The 18,817-nt window shown below is 38.6% G+C and overlaps 1 protein-coding gene across 1 annotated transcript in view; it reads left to right on the plus strand.

Annotated features, from left to right (window-relative positions):
• The window catches only part of EFNB2 (ephrin-B2), a 41,978-nt gene that overhangs the window by 411 nt on the left and 22,750 nt on the right, over positions 1 to 18,817 (plus strand). The gene's annotated exons all lie outside the window — the stretch shown is intronic.

Raw genomic sequence — 18,817 nt, forward strand, 5'->3', positions numbered from 1 at the left:
GGCGGAGGCCGGCGGGGCCGGGCCGCGCTGGGCTGCGCTGCCAGGAAGGGGTGATTCTCTTCAACTTCTCCGTCTGCAGATGCAAACCCATCCCATTGACTCCAGCGAAGTCACATCTGCTTATAACAGGGCTAAATTTGGTTGTGGAGTTGATGGTATCAAGGCACATGTCAGTGAGTAATGAACTAAGCATTACCCATCACACAACCATTTAGTGTCATTCTTCATTAACAAACTCAGGCAAAAAAGTACATGCGTTCCCAGGACTTCACTATCAAAGCACACTCTTAAAATGGACTCATACCCTTTAAAAAAAAACAAGCCAAAAAGCACACCAGCTTCTTTACTGAAACATGCAAAAGACTTGCTGTTGGGAAGAGGAACTTTTTGGGAAGTGGGCCCTCTTTCTAAAGAGAAATCTGAGTCAGTGATGAAAAATGATTTCTGCTGTCTTTTTGTCCCCTTTCATTTTTGACATGCAAAGTATAAGTTGGCTTTGTTCAATTGTGAAATCCTTTGAACTTTTGTGATTAAACCACTTTCAGAAAAAAAAAAATCATGATAGGAGGAAATAGTTTGTAATCAGTTTAGGGAGTTTTACACCAGCAATTGATTAAAATAATTTAAGTCATCAGTATCTTTAATTATATATATTTAGAAGCAAACCATATGCATTGTGTTAATTGAATTTAGAATTTCCTATTAAATCCATTAAGTACATGCCATTGTTTTCTCGGGGGACTTCTTAGAGGAAATGGTGGTGGTGGTGAGACAAGAAGAATGGAGTATTTCCTGAATCAGGGATTAATTCTGTGTAGGTGGCAGGATCTTCGGGAGTTTGGTGAAGATTTCAAAGTTTGATCCAGGAGTAACATCTCGGGTTTATCAGGTAGTCTTGCTTTACACTCACCAGTACCTACCATTGTTCTGACTGAAGGAAAAACTCACTATAGATTTATACTAGCAATTTTCAATAATGGACCATTTGCTGTGTCTCTTGGATTTCTGATCAGAAAACTTTTCTGGTCTTTAAAAAAAAAAAAAAGGAAACTAGAAGGAATGCAGTGGGACTGCTCAGTTCAGTGTTTTTTTTTATTCCTAGTATTTTCTGACAAATAATCATTTTGTATATATACCAGGTGCAAAGCTGGTTAAAATAAAACGAAGTTTAGCTCCAGTCTCTCCCTCTGCACTGTAATGATGCTACATAGCTAAAGCCTACACGACATCGGAGAATAAAGCGACCTGTGCGGTTATAAAAGCGGGCTTTATAATACTGCTTGAATTCCGCAAAGTCAAAGGCTACGAGCCGGGGTTGCATTGCGTTAGTGGGCCTGCTGTGCTGGTGGAAAACAGGCTCGGGCTTAGCCTTGGGAGGAAAGGGAATGCTTGTGCATCCCCAGCCCCGATGGGTTTGTGCCTACAGAGGTCACTCTTCCAATGCAGAAGAGCCTGCTGCTCTGGCCTCTCTCTTCCCGGCCAGCTCCAACCTGTTTTCCCTTTTATAACTTACCTTGATAGCTTTTATTAGCCATCAGAGAATTAAAAATACCCGAGCTGCTGAATTCAACCCATCTTGCAGTGCCTAGGGATATGCTTCCTTTATCAAATACAAGTTGTGTTTCCATTTGGCTAATTCTAAACTGTTTGATTACAAAAAACGTTTGAATGTTGTTAATGGTAGATCTAATGATAATATCTAATTACTTTTTCAACTTAAATGCACGCTTAAAAATAGGTTCTGCTGTTGTTGTAATTGAGTTTTCTTGAGTGATTCATTGAGGCTTAATCACACCACAGTGAAGAAGTACACTATTAAAATTAGTCTTTTCAATTGCTGGGGCTAGTGATTTATAGGCCACTTGGAGGCCCGTAGTTTGAGGAAGCTTACAAATGCATTACCAATATTGCTGCCGGTGAGACAGCTCCGCTTCTCAGAGCAGGATTTCTTACTAATTCTTGTCACAATTGTTTGCCCGAAGGATACTGAATAATTTCTCCGTGGATGAGAATGCCCTCACTCTGGATTCAAGCTGCATGCATAGATTCTCATGCATAGCTTGAGAAGTTAAGCTGCTGAATGGTTCTTGGTGTAGTATAATAATAAAGCTCCTTTCTAGGTATGAAGTAATAACTATATTTGGTGCTTGTTAATTTATTCAGGGAAGTTGTGCATTTAACTTTATTGAAAGCCTCAACACATAAATCAGCTGAACAGGTAGGCAATTAAATGCTAGGAGTAGTTGTTGGACAGGTTAATATAAAGTTTGAAATAAATTTTAGCTTAAGATGAATGTATATACTAAATTGGTTTTGCACTGTAGTTTAGAGGTTATAATTTCTAGCAGGTGCCTGCGATGGAGAGCATGTGGTAGCTGTTTGAAGACACTGCTCCCTCCCCTCTCCATCCTCCCCTCCCTTATTTAGAGCTCTGCTTTCATTGCCTTGCCCAGATCACAAGAGGTGTGTTTTAAGTGGCATACATAAAATAATCATACCTGTGACTTTATAGCTTGGGAGGTTAAACGTCATTGTTACAGATGGTCTTGGTAGACTTTAGACTTCTCATTTGAAGAACCTTAGATCTCATGATCTTGAAAGCAGAGAGAAAACTTACTCTGTGGACTTAACTCCTGTTGACACTTTTTACAGGGGACTTTCTGCCTGTGTTGGTTCTGCCAAGACAAACAATGTATATAGATAGCAGGGATTACCTTAGTTTCACCTCACAGGGGCTCTGCACCACCTTTGGCACACAGGAGAGCCCATAATGTGATGGGTACCTTTTAGCCTAACCGTAGAGGAATCTTACTTAAAAAAATATTGCTTATGTCTAAGTGACACGATTTCCTGCGTGCTGGTAGACTGGTGAGCAAAGCAGTTCTCCTTGGTGACGTGTGGAAGGTTATCCTCACAAGTGGTGCCTTTGACATTGATTAAGTTAGATTATATATCTGGTTTTCCCTCTCTCTGATAGCCAGTTATATATGGGATATTTCACACCCTGCCTCTGAGTGAATGCTAACATGTCAGAAACTGATAAAATAAACTACAATTGATGACCCCATTAAATGGCCTATTCAGTGGCATATAGACTAGTCTGCTTCTCATTGTATCTGAAATTCTTATTTTTGTAGGTAAACAAATGCACATTCACTGTCAACTGAATAGCCCCTTGAACTATGCTATGCAGTTTGCATTTGGGTTAATCTTGTCGGTTTTAATATAGAGAGGGGGGAAAAAAGGAGAAAGCACCAGGGGTGGAATTGTTAGTGCTTTCACATCCACATTCCTCACATTTTGTCAGGATGATAAACTGTAGGTAATGGACAGCCGTTGTTTCGCAGGACAAGTGAGCCAGCCAGAGCACAAAGAGCTTGCTAAAACGATATCTCACAACATGTTTGGGAGCCTCTCAGCTAGACAAGAATTTATTTGGGAGTCCTGTGTCATGGGACCGCACTTTCTAACCTCAGCAATTACAGCCTCAAGCTGAAGAAACAGGAGTGGAAGGTTAAAATGATTTAAACACATGCTTCTAAATTGTACCCAAAACATAGCTGTTGACACTTGGCATGCTAACACAAGGAGTGAGTGGTGGCTTCCAGTCCATTTGATATCTCTAGCATTCATATCCAGGTCTCTGAAGCACCAGTGAATTAACAAAATTAATTCAGAACTAACTGAAGGCCAAATTCTTGAGCTGGTTATTTTCCCCAGTCTTCTATACATGGAGTATAATTGCTATATTATTTATAGTATTATCTTAAAGCATGTTATCTGTAAGCTGTGCTACGTTAGTTCACTTTGTTTAATGAAGTAATTGCCTTTAGAAAGGCAGTGACTAAAAGTCAAGTTAAAATCACTTTTAAGTTCTCCCTCTTCCCACACACAAGAATGCTTCCTTTTTTCTTTTCTTTTTTTTTTTTTTTTTTTTTTTTTCCCCTCCCTCTGTTCCCTCTTCCATGTATTATTGTAAAGAGATCACATTGCTTTAGGTGTGACACTCGGGATGGTCTCAAATTCAGCCAGAGATCCTGGGTCGGCCCAGGACCTGAGGTGACTGCCCTGACACGCTGGCAGCGACAGGCCTTTCGGGCCTGTGCAGCAGCCAAAGCCAGGGGTGCTTTGGGGCTGCTTTTTTTTTTTTTTCCGGGGGAATCTGGTCTTAATGTGTCGTGCAACCTGCAGTACTTGAAATTGCTTGTTGCAGATGAGAAGAAAGTATTCTTCTGAGAAAAAAAATAGTGATTAAAATGTTATTCATGTGTGCCTAATGTCTGCCTGCCTTGGCTGCTGACATAAAGAAACCTGTTTTTCTGGTCATTTATCATACATCTACATGGATTTGCTTATGAGCTCATTCTTTGTGAGGCGTTGTGGAAACTTAAATAGGAATGTTACACTGCTTGAAATATTTTTATTAAAATATGCAGTGCCACAGAATATCAGAATGCTGTTGTCTTAAGCAAGGGGAGGTTTTGTTGGGGGCGGGGAGGGAGCAGCAAGAGAGGAGTTTGAGGGGGAGTTGCATGGAAAGCAGAGGAAGGGAGGATGGCAAATGGACAGTGTTAGAAGAGCTTGGAAAAACTCCTGTGGCTTCATTGTCTCTTTAAAGCCCGAGAACACAAAGACAAACGCATTTCAGCCTTTCTTCCATGATGGAAAATGTAAACCGTTGACACAGCTCCCATGTTTAACTTGTTTAATTCTCATTTTAAATTCAGTACTATACCAGCCGTGTGAACTCTGAAGATTTCTTTAGTAATCCATTTTGTAGTTCCGAATCAAAAACAAAGTGAAAAGGTCTGACACAATTTGCTTTTATTTTTAGGCAAATCAACCCTGGTCATAGTTAATAAGGGGATTACAACCCAGACTAGTTCTTTACAGATGTAATGTAAATCAAGGGCAGAGTATAAAGAAACTGATCCCTTTTGATTGAAGTATGGTAAAAAGGCATAGAGAAACTAGCAGCAGTAATCTGATTGTATGGCAATAAAACCACCATTTTCTGTCTTTCAGATAAAAATAATGTGGTAAATCCATGCAGTTCATAAGATGTAAAGGCAGATAAAGGGTGATGCCATGGCAACATATAGATTAGCTTGATGTTGGAAATGACACGTCTCTGAAAGGGGTGTTAGAAACTAAGGACCTTGCTCCGGGCTGCAAGGTATTATGTGAGAACCGCACAAAACTTGGGGGCCGGGATTAGGAAGTATGAAAGGCCTACTTGTGGCTTGGGATGGTTAGAGCAGTAAAGAAAAGCTGCTCAGTTCTTGCTCATTGGTGGCGTATAATATGGTAAAGATAGATTTCATTTACTGCTTTCTGCCGAGATGGGCACCGATTAAAACTTGAGATGGCTGCAATTGTTAGGTGTGGAAGGTTTTGCTTTTTAACTCCTGCCCTAGCAGCAGCCTTTCTGAAGAATTAGCTGCACTTGAGGTTGGTTGCCTTAATCTATTTGGGCTTCGGGCAGGAGCATGCTGGCAAGGAGCAGAGAGCAGGGGGGATAGGTAGGACTGGGGTTATCTGGAAAGAAAACAGAGGCCTTTTGATTTCAGCTGTGTTTCAGGCTGTGGTCTCCATCTTTCACTCTGTGGGAGCTGCAAAGATAAACACTCTGTATTGTCTCTGCCTTGGCCAGGTGATACTTCAGCATCTCCTGTGTTTCCCATCCTGCAACAATATAAAAGAAAAACAGAACACCAAACAACTCAAAACAGCATCCACTCCTCTTTACCTATAAGGCTACAGATAAGGAAATTGATCTGGCTTAGTCTCTTGGTGGTATTTATTTCCGAAAGGCAGGCTGAAATGTAGAAATTAATGAGATAAGCATCTGCCTACCCTCACGCCCCTCCGCCCCAACGTAAAATCATTGGGATGAGTTTGCTGTCAGCCCCTTGGGTTCAGCCGGCAGACAATTTAGCTATTGTTTTGTCATTTATTTTAAGTAAACTGCAGCTGTAAAGGTAGTAAAATACCTCTGCTAGTGCAGCTACTTGGATTTTTTTTTTTCATTCTTTTCTTCTAAAAGGCCTTCTAAATGCTTTTCTACCCAGTTGACAACCGTAAACACCTACAACTTAAAGCCGGCAGTTGCAAATCAAATCAGGGGTACGGTTCAAACGAGAAATATTTACTTTATTGCCTGCTCATTTGCCGGGTAAGAGGAGGGGAAGGAAAGCACTCTGCATTTGTTAGGCAGAGTCTAGACATAAGGGGAAAAAACACTGAAGCCTTCAATAACAGTTGTGTCTTTCGTTGACAACCTAAACACCTACAACTTAAAGCCGGCAGTTGCAAATCAGGGGTACGGTTCAAACGAGAAATATTTACTTTATTGCCTGCTCATTTGCCGGGTAAGAGGAGGGGAAGGAAAGCACTCTGCATTTGTTAGGCAGAGTCTAGACATAAGGGGAAAAAACACTGAAGCCTTCAATAACAGTTGTGTCTTTCTTTAGTGGGAATGAGCCTGAGATGAGCTTGGCAAAATGGAATTCATGCTGTTTGTTTGGCACTGGCTTGGACACTTTTAAAGGTTGTGGGGTTTTTTTCCCCATTTTTCTGGGTTTTTTATAAAGATGTTAATTACATGCTTGAATTTATCATTCTCATCCTACCCCATACTAAGCTGGAAAGCTTCACAATTCTGTCTGAGAAGGAAACTCCAAACCCAAAAGTGTCAAGCTGCTGATGCTGATCTGGTTTTAACAAATGAAAAATAAACAAGTGCATACAGGGTGCTGAACAGATTGACAGAATATACGGGGCCTGAAGTGCTCAGATACGTTTCCTCTCTTACAGCTTAACCTTCACAATTCTATATCAAAAGATCCAATTCATTTGCTGAAATTCTGCAAAGCGAAGGGGCACCCTCATCTAATTTACAGGCCGATCACATCCAAGCACCTTGCATTCTATATTTGACAATGATTGCTAATGGGCCATTCAACTAAAGTATTTGCTTGTTAACAGGGAACAGAGCATGATAAATGTCCAGCAAGCTTGCGGCCTCCTTCAGCTTTTCAAATGCAGACTGGTGCATATTTATGGCAGGCAAATGACAAAGAAGGAAGCTGAATTACTCTGGCCTTATGCTTTCTGTTCGAACAAGGGTTAAAGTAATTAAAGAAATAATGCAAAAACCGATGTCCTTTGTTTGCCCACCATTATCCTACATTTAGCTTTCGAACCTGCCTGTCATGTCACATTTCAGACATGTACCAGATAAGGCTCGGTGGGTTTGGCAGGACACAGAAAAGAGCGGGGGTTGTTGTGTATGGGCAGTGCACGTCAGATCTCCCTGTTCCCAGAGAGAACTCTGCAGGTTCCCCTCTCCTTAAATAGTTCTGGCTGGTGTATGTTAACTCGAAGGTGTACTTAAAATACAGATGTTTTGCAATTTACACTTCTGTTCCCTGATTCGGAAGAAAAAAAACCAACCCAAACCCAAAACAGTAGTGAGGCTTTGAGAAACAACCACATTGCACTCAGTATATTTCTGAAAGCCAAGTATGAAAACAAAATGGCAGAACAAAAAACAGTGTTGCCTGTGCCCTCAAGGACAGATAGAATTGGAACTATAAAGCATATACACGAGTTCCATAAACTTGAAGTGTCTTCATTCTGAATTTGTCACTTTGAATCATTTGAGGTCTTTGTGGCTGTAAATTCATGTTTAATCTTAGACTGATTTTCAGAAATCTTCAAATGTAAATGCAGAATTACAATAGATAATTTTAAATTCCGTATTTGAATATACTTTAGTATTTTGTATTTCTAGTTATGAGTAGATAAACATGTTCAAGGCTTCTGTCTAGTTCCTGTTCAACTCCATGAAAATACCTGCAGTGAGCAATACATTAGCCTGCAAGTGCTTTACATTATAATTGTTTTGTCATTATAGGCAAAATTTTAATATTCTTCTAATGAACAAAATCTGTTATTTTACTTGAGGAAAGAGAACATCTAGAATAATTTTTTTTTTTTCCGTATTAACTGTGATGCAGAGAACTTTCCTTTGATGTGATTATAAACATTGTCAAAGACAGCGAATAAGGGCAGGACCTCTATCTTTTTTGGCAATCCTGGCCAGCCAACACCCAGTGTTTATTGCGGTATCAGCATGGTAATTACAATGCAGCTGATTTAAACTTTGATGTAATAGTCTGTGCTTTCTTATGGTTTAAAATGTAGGTTCTGAGCCAGAAAAGATAAAGGCTGGTAGAGGATTATGTTGCTAAGTGAATCATTCCTGATGTATGACATATACATAACTAAAATATGGGCTTTTTTTAACCTAGAGTGTTCTTTTTAAATGTCTTGTGGTTAATGGCTAAAATAAAATTTACAAAACTTTATTTTGTAGGCTTCAGAGCTGTGTACACTTGAAAGAATAATCAAGTTTTAGACATGTCAACAGCAAATGAGGAATTATATGGCTTGTCTTATACAGGAGGATAGGTTAGATGGTGGAATGATATGTCAGGGTGGAAAATCTGTGATGCTGCAAATTGCTTCTCATGGTTTTGTTAGCTTTTGTTTGAATTTACCGAGGTACCCAAACCAAAGAGCAGCAGTGGGAAAGGGGAACAATGCACTGTAAAGAGAAGTGCATGTTAAAGTTAGTAAGAGGGATTTAAAATTTATTATTATTATTAGTTAAAGCCCAGTTGCAAGTGAATGCTATTTTAGTTTGGATTTTGCCAGACTCCAGCCTGTCAGAGCTGAGAAGACTCAAATCAAGTCCAGGCCTATTTCTGCAGCAAACGGGAATCCTGGCTTCTTGCCTGTGGATTCATTCAGGAAGGCCCATCTGGCTTTTGATGTTCTATAAGTTTGAAGCAGTTTGTTTAAGGAATCTATGCAGTGAGCACTGGTGAAAGCACACATAACTGTGCTTCTGACTTTTTGAGTGGTGCATCTTTTCACATATTCATTTTTGCTGGTGCTTGCCATCTGCTTACCTACTGCCTGAGAAGCAGTTGGTTTCTATACCTGACTGAATAAAAGTGTAAATTTGGAGTTGGGAACATCTTGACTCCTTTTGAGGATTTGCAGTCCCATAGCATTCACTGTCCACACTTCAGTTGCTTTCTTCATGTTTAATTAATTTCAGTTTAGTTCAGCAGCAGTCTAGCTTAATCACTGCATAACACTTGACCTTTAGGGTTTCTTGGATTTTCTTTTTCCAAGGTATTTCCAAACTGAATAGGTTAGCTGAACAGAGAAGGTCATGTTGGCAGGCAAGATTACTATTCTGTGTGATAGATATTTTAAGAGAGGCATTTTTTAGTGGTAATTGTTTCTTCTACTTTTTATCAGTGTTCATATACTTTTTGAAGAAAAACAGAAGCCAGTTCTTCATATATGCGTTGCTTATTGCAGTCTTTTCTGTTCTGTGGATTGGTGTGTGACAGCAAGGCGGGCAAGACTGCACTATGCTGCTTGGGCCTGGCTCAGGAAACTGTCCTTATTCAGAAAAGCTCAAGTTAAGCATGTGCTGAATGCTGAATATTTTTGCTGAAGCAAGATGAATTTAAGCGTGAGCTGTCTTGAACCAAGGCCAGAGTGAGAAGGCTTTTTGGGGTTGGACAAATGCAGCTCTCTCTGAAGCTTCATTACTTTTTTTTTTATTATTATTAATATTTCATAAAATGATGTCAGAAGCTGCAGCCCTGTCTGCATTTGGAGTGAGTCTTAATTTTTGTGTAGCTTGTCAGTAGTCAGCAAGTTAAAGTGGAGTGGCTGGAGCTTCCATTCTACCTGGCTGTTTGCTGAACCCCTCTGATGAACTCTTCCACCTGAGGCAAAGGATGTCCGACCTAGGGATGAATGCACTTCTCAACCTTTACAGGAGTTTTTAAACTACTCCAGTGTCAGTCTAACTTAATTTGAAGGCCTCAGTCCTGCAGCAGGCCAAAAACTGGTTATCGGTAGGTTAGATATTATTGCTGCCTTGGAGGCCACCTGGTTTTATTCTACTTCTGAAAGTCAGTCAAACTTTGGAAAGTTTTGGTTTTGATGTAAGAATATAGGATCTCCACGCTTGTGAGTGGCTGAGTCTTGGGTTTAGTGTGAGATGCAAGTGTAGACTGATTGTAGATCTCCCACTTAGGTTTTTGTTTGATGTAATTTCCTCCCACCTGAAAACTGTCTTTTTAACAGAAAAAAAAAATGCAGTATAGGAGTGATAGAGAGTTGTAAATAGATTCTGAAAAATTTTGCACAATGATTAGCCAAAATAGGTTTGCTTTGTCACACAATCCTGTTACTGATTTGGCATGACTTTCCCTGAAAGTTACAGCTTGTTCTGCTTCCAGTGTTTACTTATGCAGACAAATGGTATGCAATAATATATTTTCTAACAACTGCAGAGCAGCTGAAGTTTTTTCTTTGAATTTGAGATATAATCACTGATTATTAATGTCTCATCAAGCAACAAGACAGTCCCCGCCCTCTTTTATAGACTTTGCTTGGAGCATGTCTTGGAACAAGACCGTACAGGTGCGAACAAATTTTATTTAAGAGAAGGAAGACTGAAAACTTTGGTTGATATCCTTGTATTGTGGCTGACATAAGATTTGTTTCTGTAATAGGAACAGTGGGGAAGAACACAGAAAATCACAGCAATAGAACAATCTGGTTTTATTGTTTCTGTCTTGTAATTTACAGTGGCCTTTTTAAAAAGTAGTTCTTTAGCGAATGGCAGCTGCTCTGTCTTAGCTTTCTGAAAGCAAAGGCTTTAGTGACTTGTGTAAGAAGCACACATGGTTTGGTTTGACTTTCCTTTCCATGCTAACTACTGCTCTGCATCTTTTCAACAAAGCTCCATCTTTCTTGTGTTTGGCACACCCTGCCTCTGTGTGCACAAGTCAAGTGGAGAAGTGGTTTTGTGTTACGCTGAATTCATGGCACAGATTTTTTTTTTTTTTTTTCAAAAATCAAAACCATATAAATACCTGATTATCTTTGCTGCGAGAGCAAAGAACTACTTTAATATTCCCAGTAGCATATTTTGAACAACAGTTCTTTAATTAAAACAACATTGGTCTCTTCCTGTATTTCGTGGGTAGCAAATGAGAGAAAACACCAGTGTTAATATCAAAGGGAGTCAGTTTTCATTACAGTAATGGTTCAATTGTGCAATGCTGTAGGCAGTGAAATTTAATATTATTGTGACTTGTATTGTAATTGTAAGATGACAGAGGAAAATGGATTAAATTTAAATAAAAGTGTACAGAGCAGCACATGGACTTTGTTGAATGGAAACTGAGGGTTGGGGCAGGATGGGTCCCCCTCTGGCTCTGTCATAATGAATTAGTGTTTGTAAATAACTGGCCACTAGACTATAGATTTATTACCTTTTGTAGATATGTGTGGACACACACAGACAGACATGGATTCTCTACTGACTGTAATTGCAGTGCAGGAGTTGCAGAACGGGTTTATGCCTGTAGGCTCGTAGGGTATTTGAATGTCTAGGCTTCTTGTCTTCACCTATCATGAAAATATTCTTGCCTGCCAGTTTGTGAAGTTTTTCTGAAGGATACACCCATCCTTTCAGTTAAAGGATGGCTCATGGCCTCAGACTGGAAAGCCTTTTGTCATTCTTCTCTTCCTGATGAATAAAACCAAATTCCAGTTGCAGATTATCTTTGCTTTAGAAAATAGTGCTAGAGGAACAACTACTGTTAATGAGCAATATCCCCTTCTTTCCCGGTTGCCCCATATACATTCAGACTAAAATGGAAAATGGTAATTTAAACTAAGATCATTACTGATCTCTTCACTGGAAGATTCGGGACAATGAAAGCCAGGTGTTTTATTTGTTTGCAGTGTAGGCAGGTGGAAGATGTCCCCAAAGCAGAGGCTGAAATTCTACTAACATGAGGCCCTGTCATTTTACCCGGTATCTTCTCTGTTTCTCAGCCATGTTCATGTTGAAACCTGTTCTAATGTTAAAGTGCAAAAGGGGGCAGTAAAGTGCTATCCAAAAAATATTTATTTTTTAAAGGTATTTTTTGTGGCAAAAATTGCATTTCTCAATAGGTTTATAATCTCCCATATTTAAAATAACAATCATATTAATATCTTCTGTTTGAAAGGCTTAGAAATGTCGCCAAAGCATATAGTTAAGCATTGTAGGAACAAAATTTACTGTGTATCTCCATGTTCTGTCCTCTAACCCTGTCCTGAAAGATGCTACCTATTTGGAAGGAATTTGGAAGGCAGGACGCTTTCCTCAGATATATTTAGGACACAGCTATATGAAGCTCTTCTGAAAGGATTCCAACTTTGCTAATCATGTGTGGTTCTCATGTTGTGCCTGACCAGCACCGTGTTCCTGGACAAACAGAATGAAAAGAATGCTGAGGCTAGGGGTTTCTGCTTGAAGTACTATAGCGTGTAGTGGTGGCATGGGTCAAGAGTTGGGCTCTCATCCAGACCCACACGCATCATTTGTCAAGAGGTAACTAGAAAGAGCAACTAATTACAATGCACCTACTGAGTGTTTTCTCTCTCAGAAATTCCTCAGAATAAGCCTTTTATGCAGATTGGCTGCTACTCTCCACTGCAGCCACTTGCAGTTCTTAAACTCTATCAAAAGCATGTTTCTGCTGAAATGCAATAAAAAGGAGAATGTGCCTGTGTGTTTTTTCAAGCTTGTGCATGAGAGAGAGAGAGGGAGTAATGATTTGAGGAGTGATTCCCTGTTTGCTGAAGCTGAGTAAGTCCAGTGCTGTTGTGAGGGTTCATATTTCTGTAAATGCTGATGAAATGTTAATATAATACACTTCAAAATAGAAAGTTGGTCATATCCATGCTGGCTTTTTTTTGCTTAGTTAGGAGACTGTCCTGAAACACATTAGTGGTTCTTTTGTGGTAACCAGAATTGATTTTGTAGATGGATCAGAATTCTCTAGTGCTTTAAGTACTTATAGCAGAGCAGTAATTGCTTTCTGCACAATAATACAAAAAGTTAATTGCTATTAATAGTGCCTTATGTGGAGGTCACATATGGAAACTGAATATAAAAATACATATTTAAAAAAAAATCTTTTGTCAACATTGGTGAAGATACTGAATCGTAAATCTTTTCAGCATTTCAAGCCTTACCCATGTGGTAAATATTCTAAGCCAGGCTGCATGTTCTTGTTCAAAAAGCCCAGATTTTGTTTCTCATTCTGAAGAAAAAATAAACAGGATTTTTAGATGTGCTTCCCTTTTACAGGGGAAAATTTATATATCCCTTTTCATACCCTGGATTTAGTTTGGGAATGGAGTAAGTTGGGTAAAGCACAAGTTGGTCTGAAGGTGAATGGGTTTTCTAGTTTGCTCTGCCAGTGAGAGCCATGCAGCAAGGGAAAGGGCAGCCTTCCAGCAAAATTAAACCATCTCTTGCACGCAGAAGCAGCATCCAATTGAAACAGATATGCCATTTCACAGCAAACCTTTTCTGGCAGCTGTGGGGGGCTGAAGGCAAGGTGTTGCCTCTGCTCAGCCAAGTGGCCTAGGAAGAGTGGGCTTGTGGTGTCCCTGAGTCCATGGTCACTCTGAGGTGCCATGATCCCCTAAACACGAACTACAGAATAAGTTACCCCTTCCCAAGCCCAGCACTGGGGCAGCCCTGAAGGAGAGTCTGTGCCACACCTCCTTTGGTTTATTTGCTTTTTCCACTGAATGAGATCACATCTGTAACTTCATACATCACAGCTTTTAAGGAACCAGATTTTCTCTTAGAGAGATGAGTGTTTCCAATAAGATGTGTTTTGTGCTGGGTTGCAGGTGATCCTCCATGTATGTGAAAGGTGAAAATTACTGCCAAATCTCATGTTTTAGCTGCAGCTTTTGTGCTCTCAAGAGCAAGGCACCTTTAGACTTCTGACCAGCCTAAGCTGAACAGAGTGAAGAAGTGAGTGTCTTGTCTCGGCAACAGAAATAGGCGAGTTACGTAGTGAGGGAAACTCATTATGCATCTTTCTAGGAGACTGATCAGGGCATTTTCTGACATGTTTTAAGAGGCATAGTGTCTGTGGATCTCTTTCTGTATAGTAGAAGCTGTGTGCCCTTAGGACTGGGATGTGATAGTACAATTTGACTGTCAAATCCTGTAGGTCCATGCAAAAAAAAGTTTTATTTGGGGAGAAGTGTACACCCACTCAGCCCATCCTTTTTATAATAGGTGTTGTATTTTAAATTCTTTCCTCTGGTGTTTTGCAAAAGGTAACATGATGAATGACTAAACGAAACAGCTAAAGATTCATAAACGCTTCTTGTTCCCTGTCTACTTAAAATTTTGAAAAAAACAGCACCATGCTGCAGAATCATTCATGTGTAAATTATTAAGATTTCAGCTGTACATATTTTGCATTGTTTTGCCCTACTGAAGTCAGTGGAAGTTTTGCAACCGATTTCAGTAAGAATAGGTCCAGGAAAAAACATCAAAAATGGCACCCATTTGCATGACTAGTTGAGACACGCAAAATGGTGGCACCTTTACCATTTTGTATCTGGGGTGTTGATTGAAACAAAATAAATCCTTGACCATCCCTTATTTCAGTGCACTACAAGCATTTCCCCTGGGTAATCCAAAAGAAGATGGGTTCTTTTGGAGTTGAGAAAAGGGGAAGACAGGGATGTACCACAAACCGTAGGGTGGAGATAAGTTACAGTTCCAGAGGACTGCTTTAAAACACTTAAGAGCTTGCTGCAGGTTTCACTGTGGAGAGCCTGGGCCCCGAAAAGAGGTTCATCCCTTGCAATAGAAGTGAGGAATATGACAGCTGCAGCTGAAGAAACTTTTGTTATGGTATTTTATGATCTGGCTTTGTATAATGTGTTGCTTACCATTAAAAATCATAAAGGAAGAGCATGAATGCATTTGTTTATATGTTTGAATTCCTTTTAGTTTCTCTCCTGCAAGTCATATTAATGCAAGTAACCATTGCTTACATCAATAGTTTCATTAACTGCATGGTAAAATGTTACATATAAATGAAGGTCAGCAGATTAAACTTTAAAAATATTATTTAAATTCAAAACCATGCCTATTTAGCATGTTCTGTAAAACTTTGTTATAGAATTAAAGTAATTTAATAATACTGTGCTGGCATTAAAAAAAAAAAAAAAAAAAAAAAAAAAGAATTAAAAACATGGCATATAAATTCAGCTGGAAAAGGGAAAACAAACAAATATTGGAAACAAGTTGGGTCAAAGAGGCTGACTTAGAGTGATCTCACACAGATTAAAGGTAGCTTCCAAAACTCACTTAAAATAACTAGTAATATGAAATGCTGTACTTCTTTTGTTTTCTGAGTTTCATTTGCTAGGCTGTGTATAAAGCCAGTCTGTCATCTTACTGTGTCAAACTATGGTAATTTTTCTTGAAATGACTTCACGTAAGAGTAATGCCTCTCTTTTTAACCAAATTTCATACCCATTTTGAGACAGACTCCACATTAATCTTTTTTGGTGAAGTTTCTTTTTATGTCTGTTCCACAGCAGTTACTGACCCTCTTCTCATTGGATTCGCATCCACTTAAACTGGAGTGAGATCAGGCTTTAAAATCACTGCTTTTGCAGAAAAGCATCTGAGATTTACAGCTAGGTGTATACCTTATATCCATGTGGTGTATCTTTGTACATGATGTTGAAAATTACAGAAACTAGTTTGAAAGCTCTGCATGGAGCAAAGTACTCTCTTAAAGACAGCACAGGTCTATTTTTTAAAATTATTTATTTTATTCAGTTCAGAGTCTTTGGGAATCAGTAAACTGGTTTTTGGATCATTCAGTGGGCTGTGATTGGGCAGGCCACTGCTACTTCACTGAGCTTATTAGGACCTCCTGGAACTTTTGTTTGCTTTGCATCAAGCTGGTAGGACTTTTGCTTTGCTTAAATATTTTTCCAAATTATATTAGAAATATGAATGTTGTTATTTTCCCAAAAGTCAGTTGATTAATACAAATACTGTTTAATAACAATTCTTTCTAAACAGGAGGGACTTGTACATGGAATGCTATTCTGTATTCTGTTTCAGTTTGCACTCATACAAGTAACGGACTAACATGCTGTGTTATTAGTATTAATGACATTTCCTTAATAAAACTTTTCAATTAATAACTTTATAGTCAAGCTGGTAGTTAAATTTCATAAAGTTAAGTGGATAGGATTCCCCAACAGAAGGTTTCAGGCTGCATTTTAAGAAGCATCCTGATTGTTCACATTTTTAGGGTTATTTTTGTTACATTAATTTGAAGCTAACTGCCTACACCACTTAGTTCAGGTATGGTATTAAAGCACAAAAATTTGGCACTGTTTTCCCAGTTAAATATACAAGACTCTCAACAAGTGCTAACACGCTTTCTAAAATTGTATTTATTTTATAATTACTAGGATATAGTTAAAGCTAAGTGTGCATGTATATATTTATTGCATATGTCTATATACATAGTTTTGCAAGTTGGGAAAAGCATGAGGACACATTTTTTTACGTCAGTCAGTATTGATTAACAAAACCTTAATAATTTATTTCTCTAAGAATTTTCTTTCTATAATTTTTCAGTTTGAGAAACATCTTTATAGGAGTAAAATAATATTCTCAGTGAAAAAGTGCTGATATATAAAGTTGTACATTTTTTTAGAGTTTACTGTTACAAAATGAGGTAGGTTTAGTTATTCAGGAAAACTCCTTTGTAAAAAGGTTCAGTGTACCAAGTTTCTTTAAACAAATAGAATCTTAAGAAATTAGTTTTAAACCATGTATGATATAAATTTTATTTTTGTAAAATTTAAAAATAAAATATAACTTCTCTAAGACTTTGACCAATAAGGGTACATTAGTGCCTGGAACTGCTGGGCCTTAAAAGAAGTGTGGTCCATAAAATGGCTGTAACATTGGTGGGAGTGGGGAACAGGCTACTCTTTTCCTATTTTCTGTTCTTATGTCATGTTATGACTTACTTTTTAAAAGTTTTGGGAGGTCTGCATGTTGCTGTTACTTGATAAGTTGCATGACTAGTTGGATGTGTGGGAGGAATTCACATCCATGGGCTTTGCAAAGATGTCAGAAGTCACGCACAGTGCACCAGTTTTGGGCTGACAGTAAAAATGCTGTCTGTATCCAAAAGTGTCAGAAGGTGTATAAATTTAATTGTAGAGCTTTTAATGTACTCAATATATTTTTCTGTGGCTTCTCACAGTAAGCACTACGATTATTGATTGTGAGCAAGTTTATTTGAATGCGCTAGTCTCACTGTATCTGACTGATGACAGAAATGAGTTGGGAAGCTCACTAAGCTTTTCTCCCAAGTTTCTGTTGAAGTACAGTTGCCTGTATTGGTATGCAGGTTTCCAAGTAAAAAACAGAGCTGAAAACAGAAAGTCTTGAGAGTTAGCTTTTTATAGAAGGCCATGGTTCCAGGGCTGTTGCTATCCTGATGGCTCAAAGAGAGTTTCACTGTCCCAAGCAACCACTGGAGCAATGCAGCCTCCTTGAATCAGTCACACGATTCTGAAAACCTCATGCTCCATCATTTTTATATTTCTGTTTGGGCAAAAATAAAAAATGTTTTTTAATTAGCTGAAGGCACATTCTGATGAGACTTTTAAAGCCAGTTCATTAATTTGATTTTTACAGATGCCATCCTGCAAACATTTCGTAAGTGTTGGTGCTACCCTAGAATGCTTAAAGCTACATCAGCACTTGCCAAAATGAAAGGTTCAGGATTAATCCTGAAGTTTTTGTTAACCTCTACCATGGCTGAATGCACATTGTCCTTTTTTCTTTCAAGATACAAGGTTTAAAAAAATAACATCATAAAACAGTAGTCATAATCCTCCTGACATTTAATAAATAGTTTCAGAAAACGCTTAGTACCCAGCAAATGATTATTTTGAGTCTTTATGAAAATACAGCAGCAAAAGCATTACACAAATGCAGGGACAATAATCATGCCTACTGCTAATCAGTCACAGTAAATTTTGTGGTTGAACTGAAATGCATGAGGTAAAACTTTTATTCTCTCCATCCGTATTTTGTGCTTTATTGTTATAAGAAAAAAAGAAGAGTAAATTGGAAAAATATCTTGCTCGTAAAGGTCACGGTTAAAGCTGCAAACTGGAAAAAAAATTCAATACAATCAAGTTCTCAAATTAATCCTTTCATTTTCAGCCTTTTTTCTTTCCTAATCCCATCAGTGTTAGATCCTACAAGTTCAGAAACTCAAGTGGAAGGAGATTTACCGAGTTTAGGTCTCAAACTGTACAGACTTCAGAGCCACGGCAAGAATATTCCCCTGCCGTAAAGTCTAACGAGTGTGTCGGTTTAAAGCTCTTGTAAAATGTGTTTTAGCTGTCTGTTGGGGGCGGTTCTGTCCTTTACCTTTTATGGGGCAATTCCTGTCTACTTAACCGGGGCACACAAGTGAGCTTGCTTTCCAGGAGCTGTTCCTGAGGATTGCCTGGCATGCTGTCTCTGAACCCATCCTGTTTGCGATCAGAGTTTGCTTGGAGAGCATATACTGCTGCTGCTTCATTACATATATATACACAAAATCTAAAATAAGAGTCAGTGTTTTTTGTTTTTTTCAGGGCAGCTTTTAGGTGGTATTATTGATAATGACAGATGTGTGTTTCTAACCTTACTAATGTAATATTTATTACGCCTGGGAATGTAAGCTGATTAATTTAAAAACAAAGATCCAGAAATACCACCTGCTTCATATTCACATTCCCATTACGTGAAGAAGAATTACTGGCAAGAAGAAATACTTACAGCAGTAGGATCATCCAGTGACCAGCC

This window comes from Chaetura pelagica, unplaced genomic scaffold (genome assembly GCF_000747805.2).
Source record: "Chaetura pelagica isolate M959 unplaced genomic scaffold, ChaPel_1.0 scaffold123, whole genome shotgun sequence".
NCBI classification, from domain to species: domain Eukaryota; kingdom Metazoa; phylum Chordata; class Aves; order Apodiformes; family Apodidae; genus Chaetura; species Chaetura pelagica.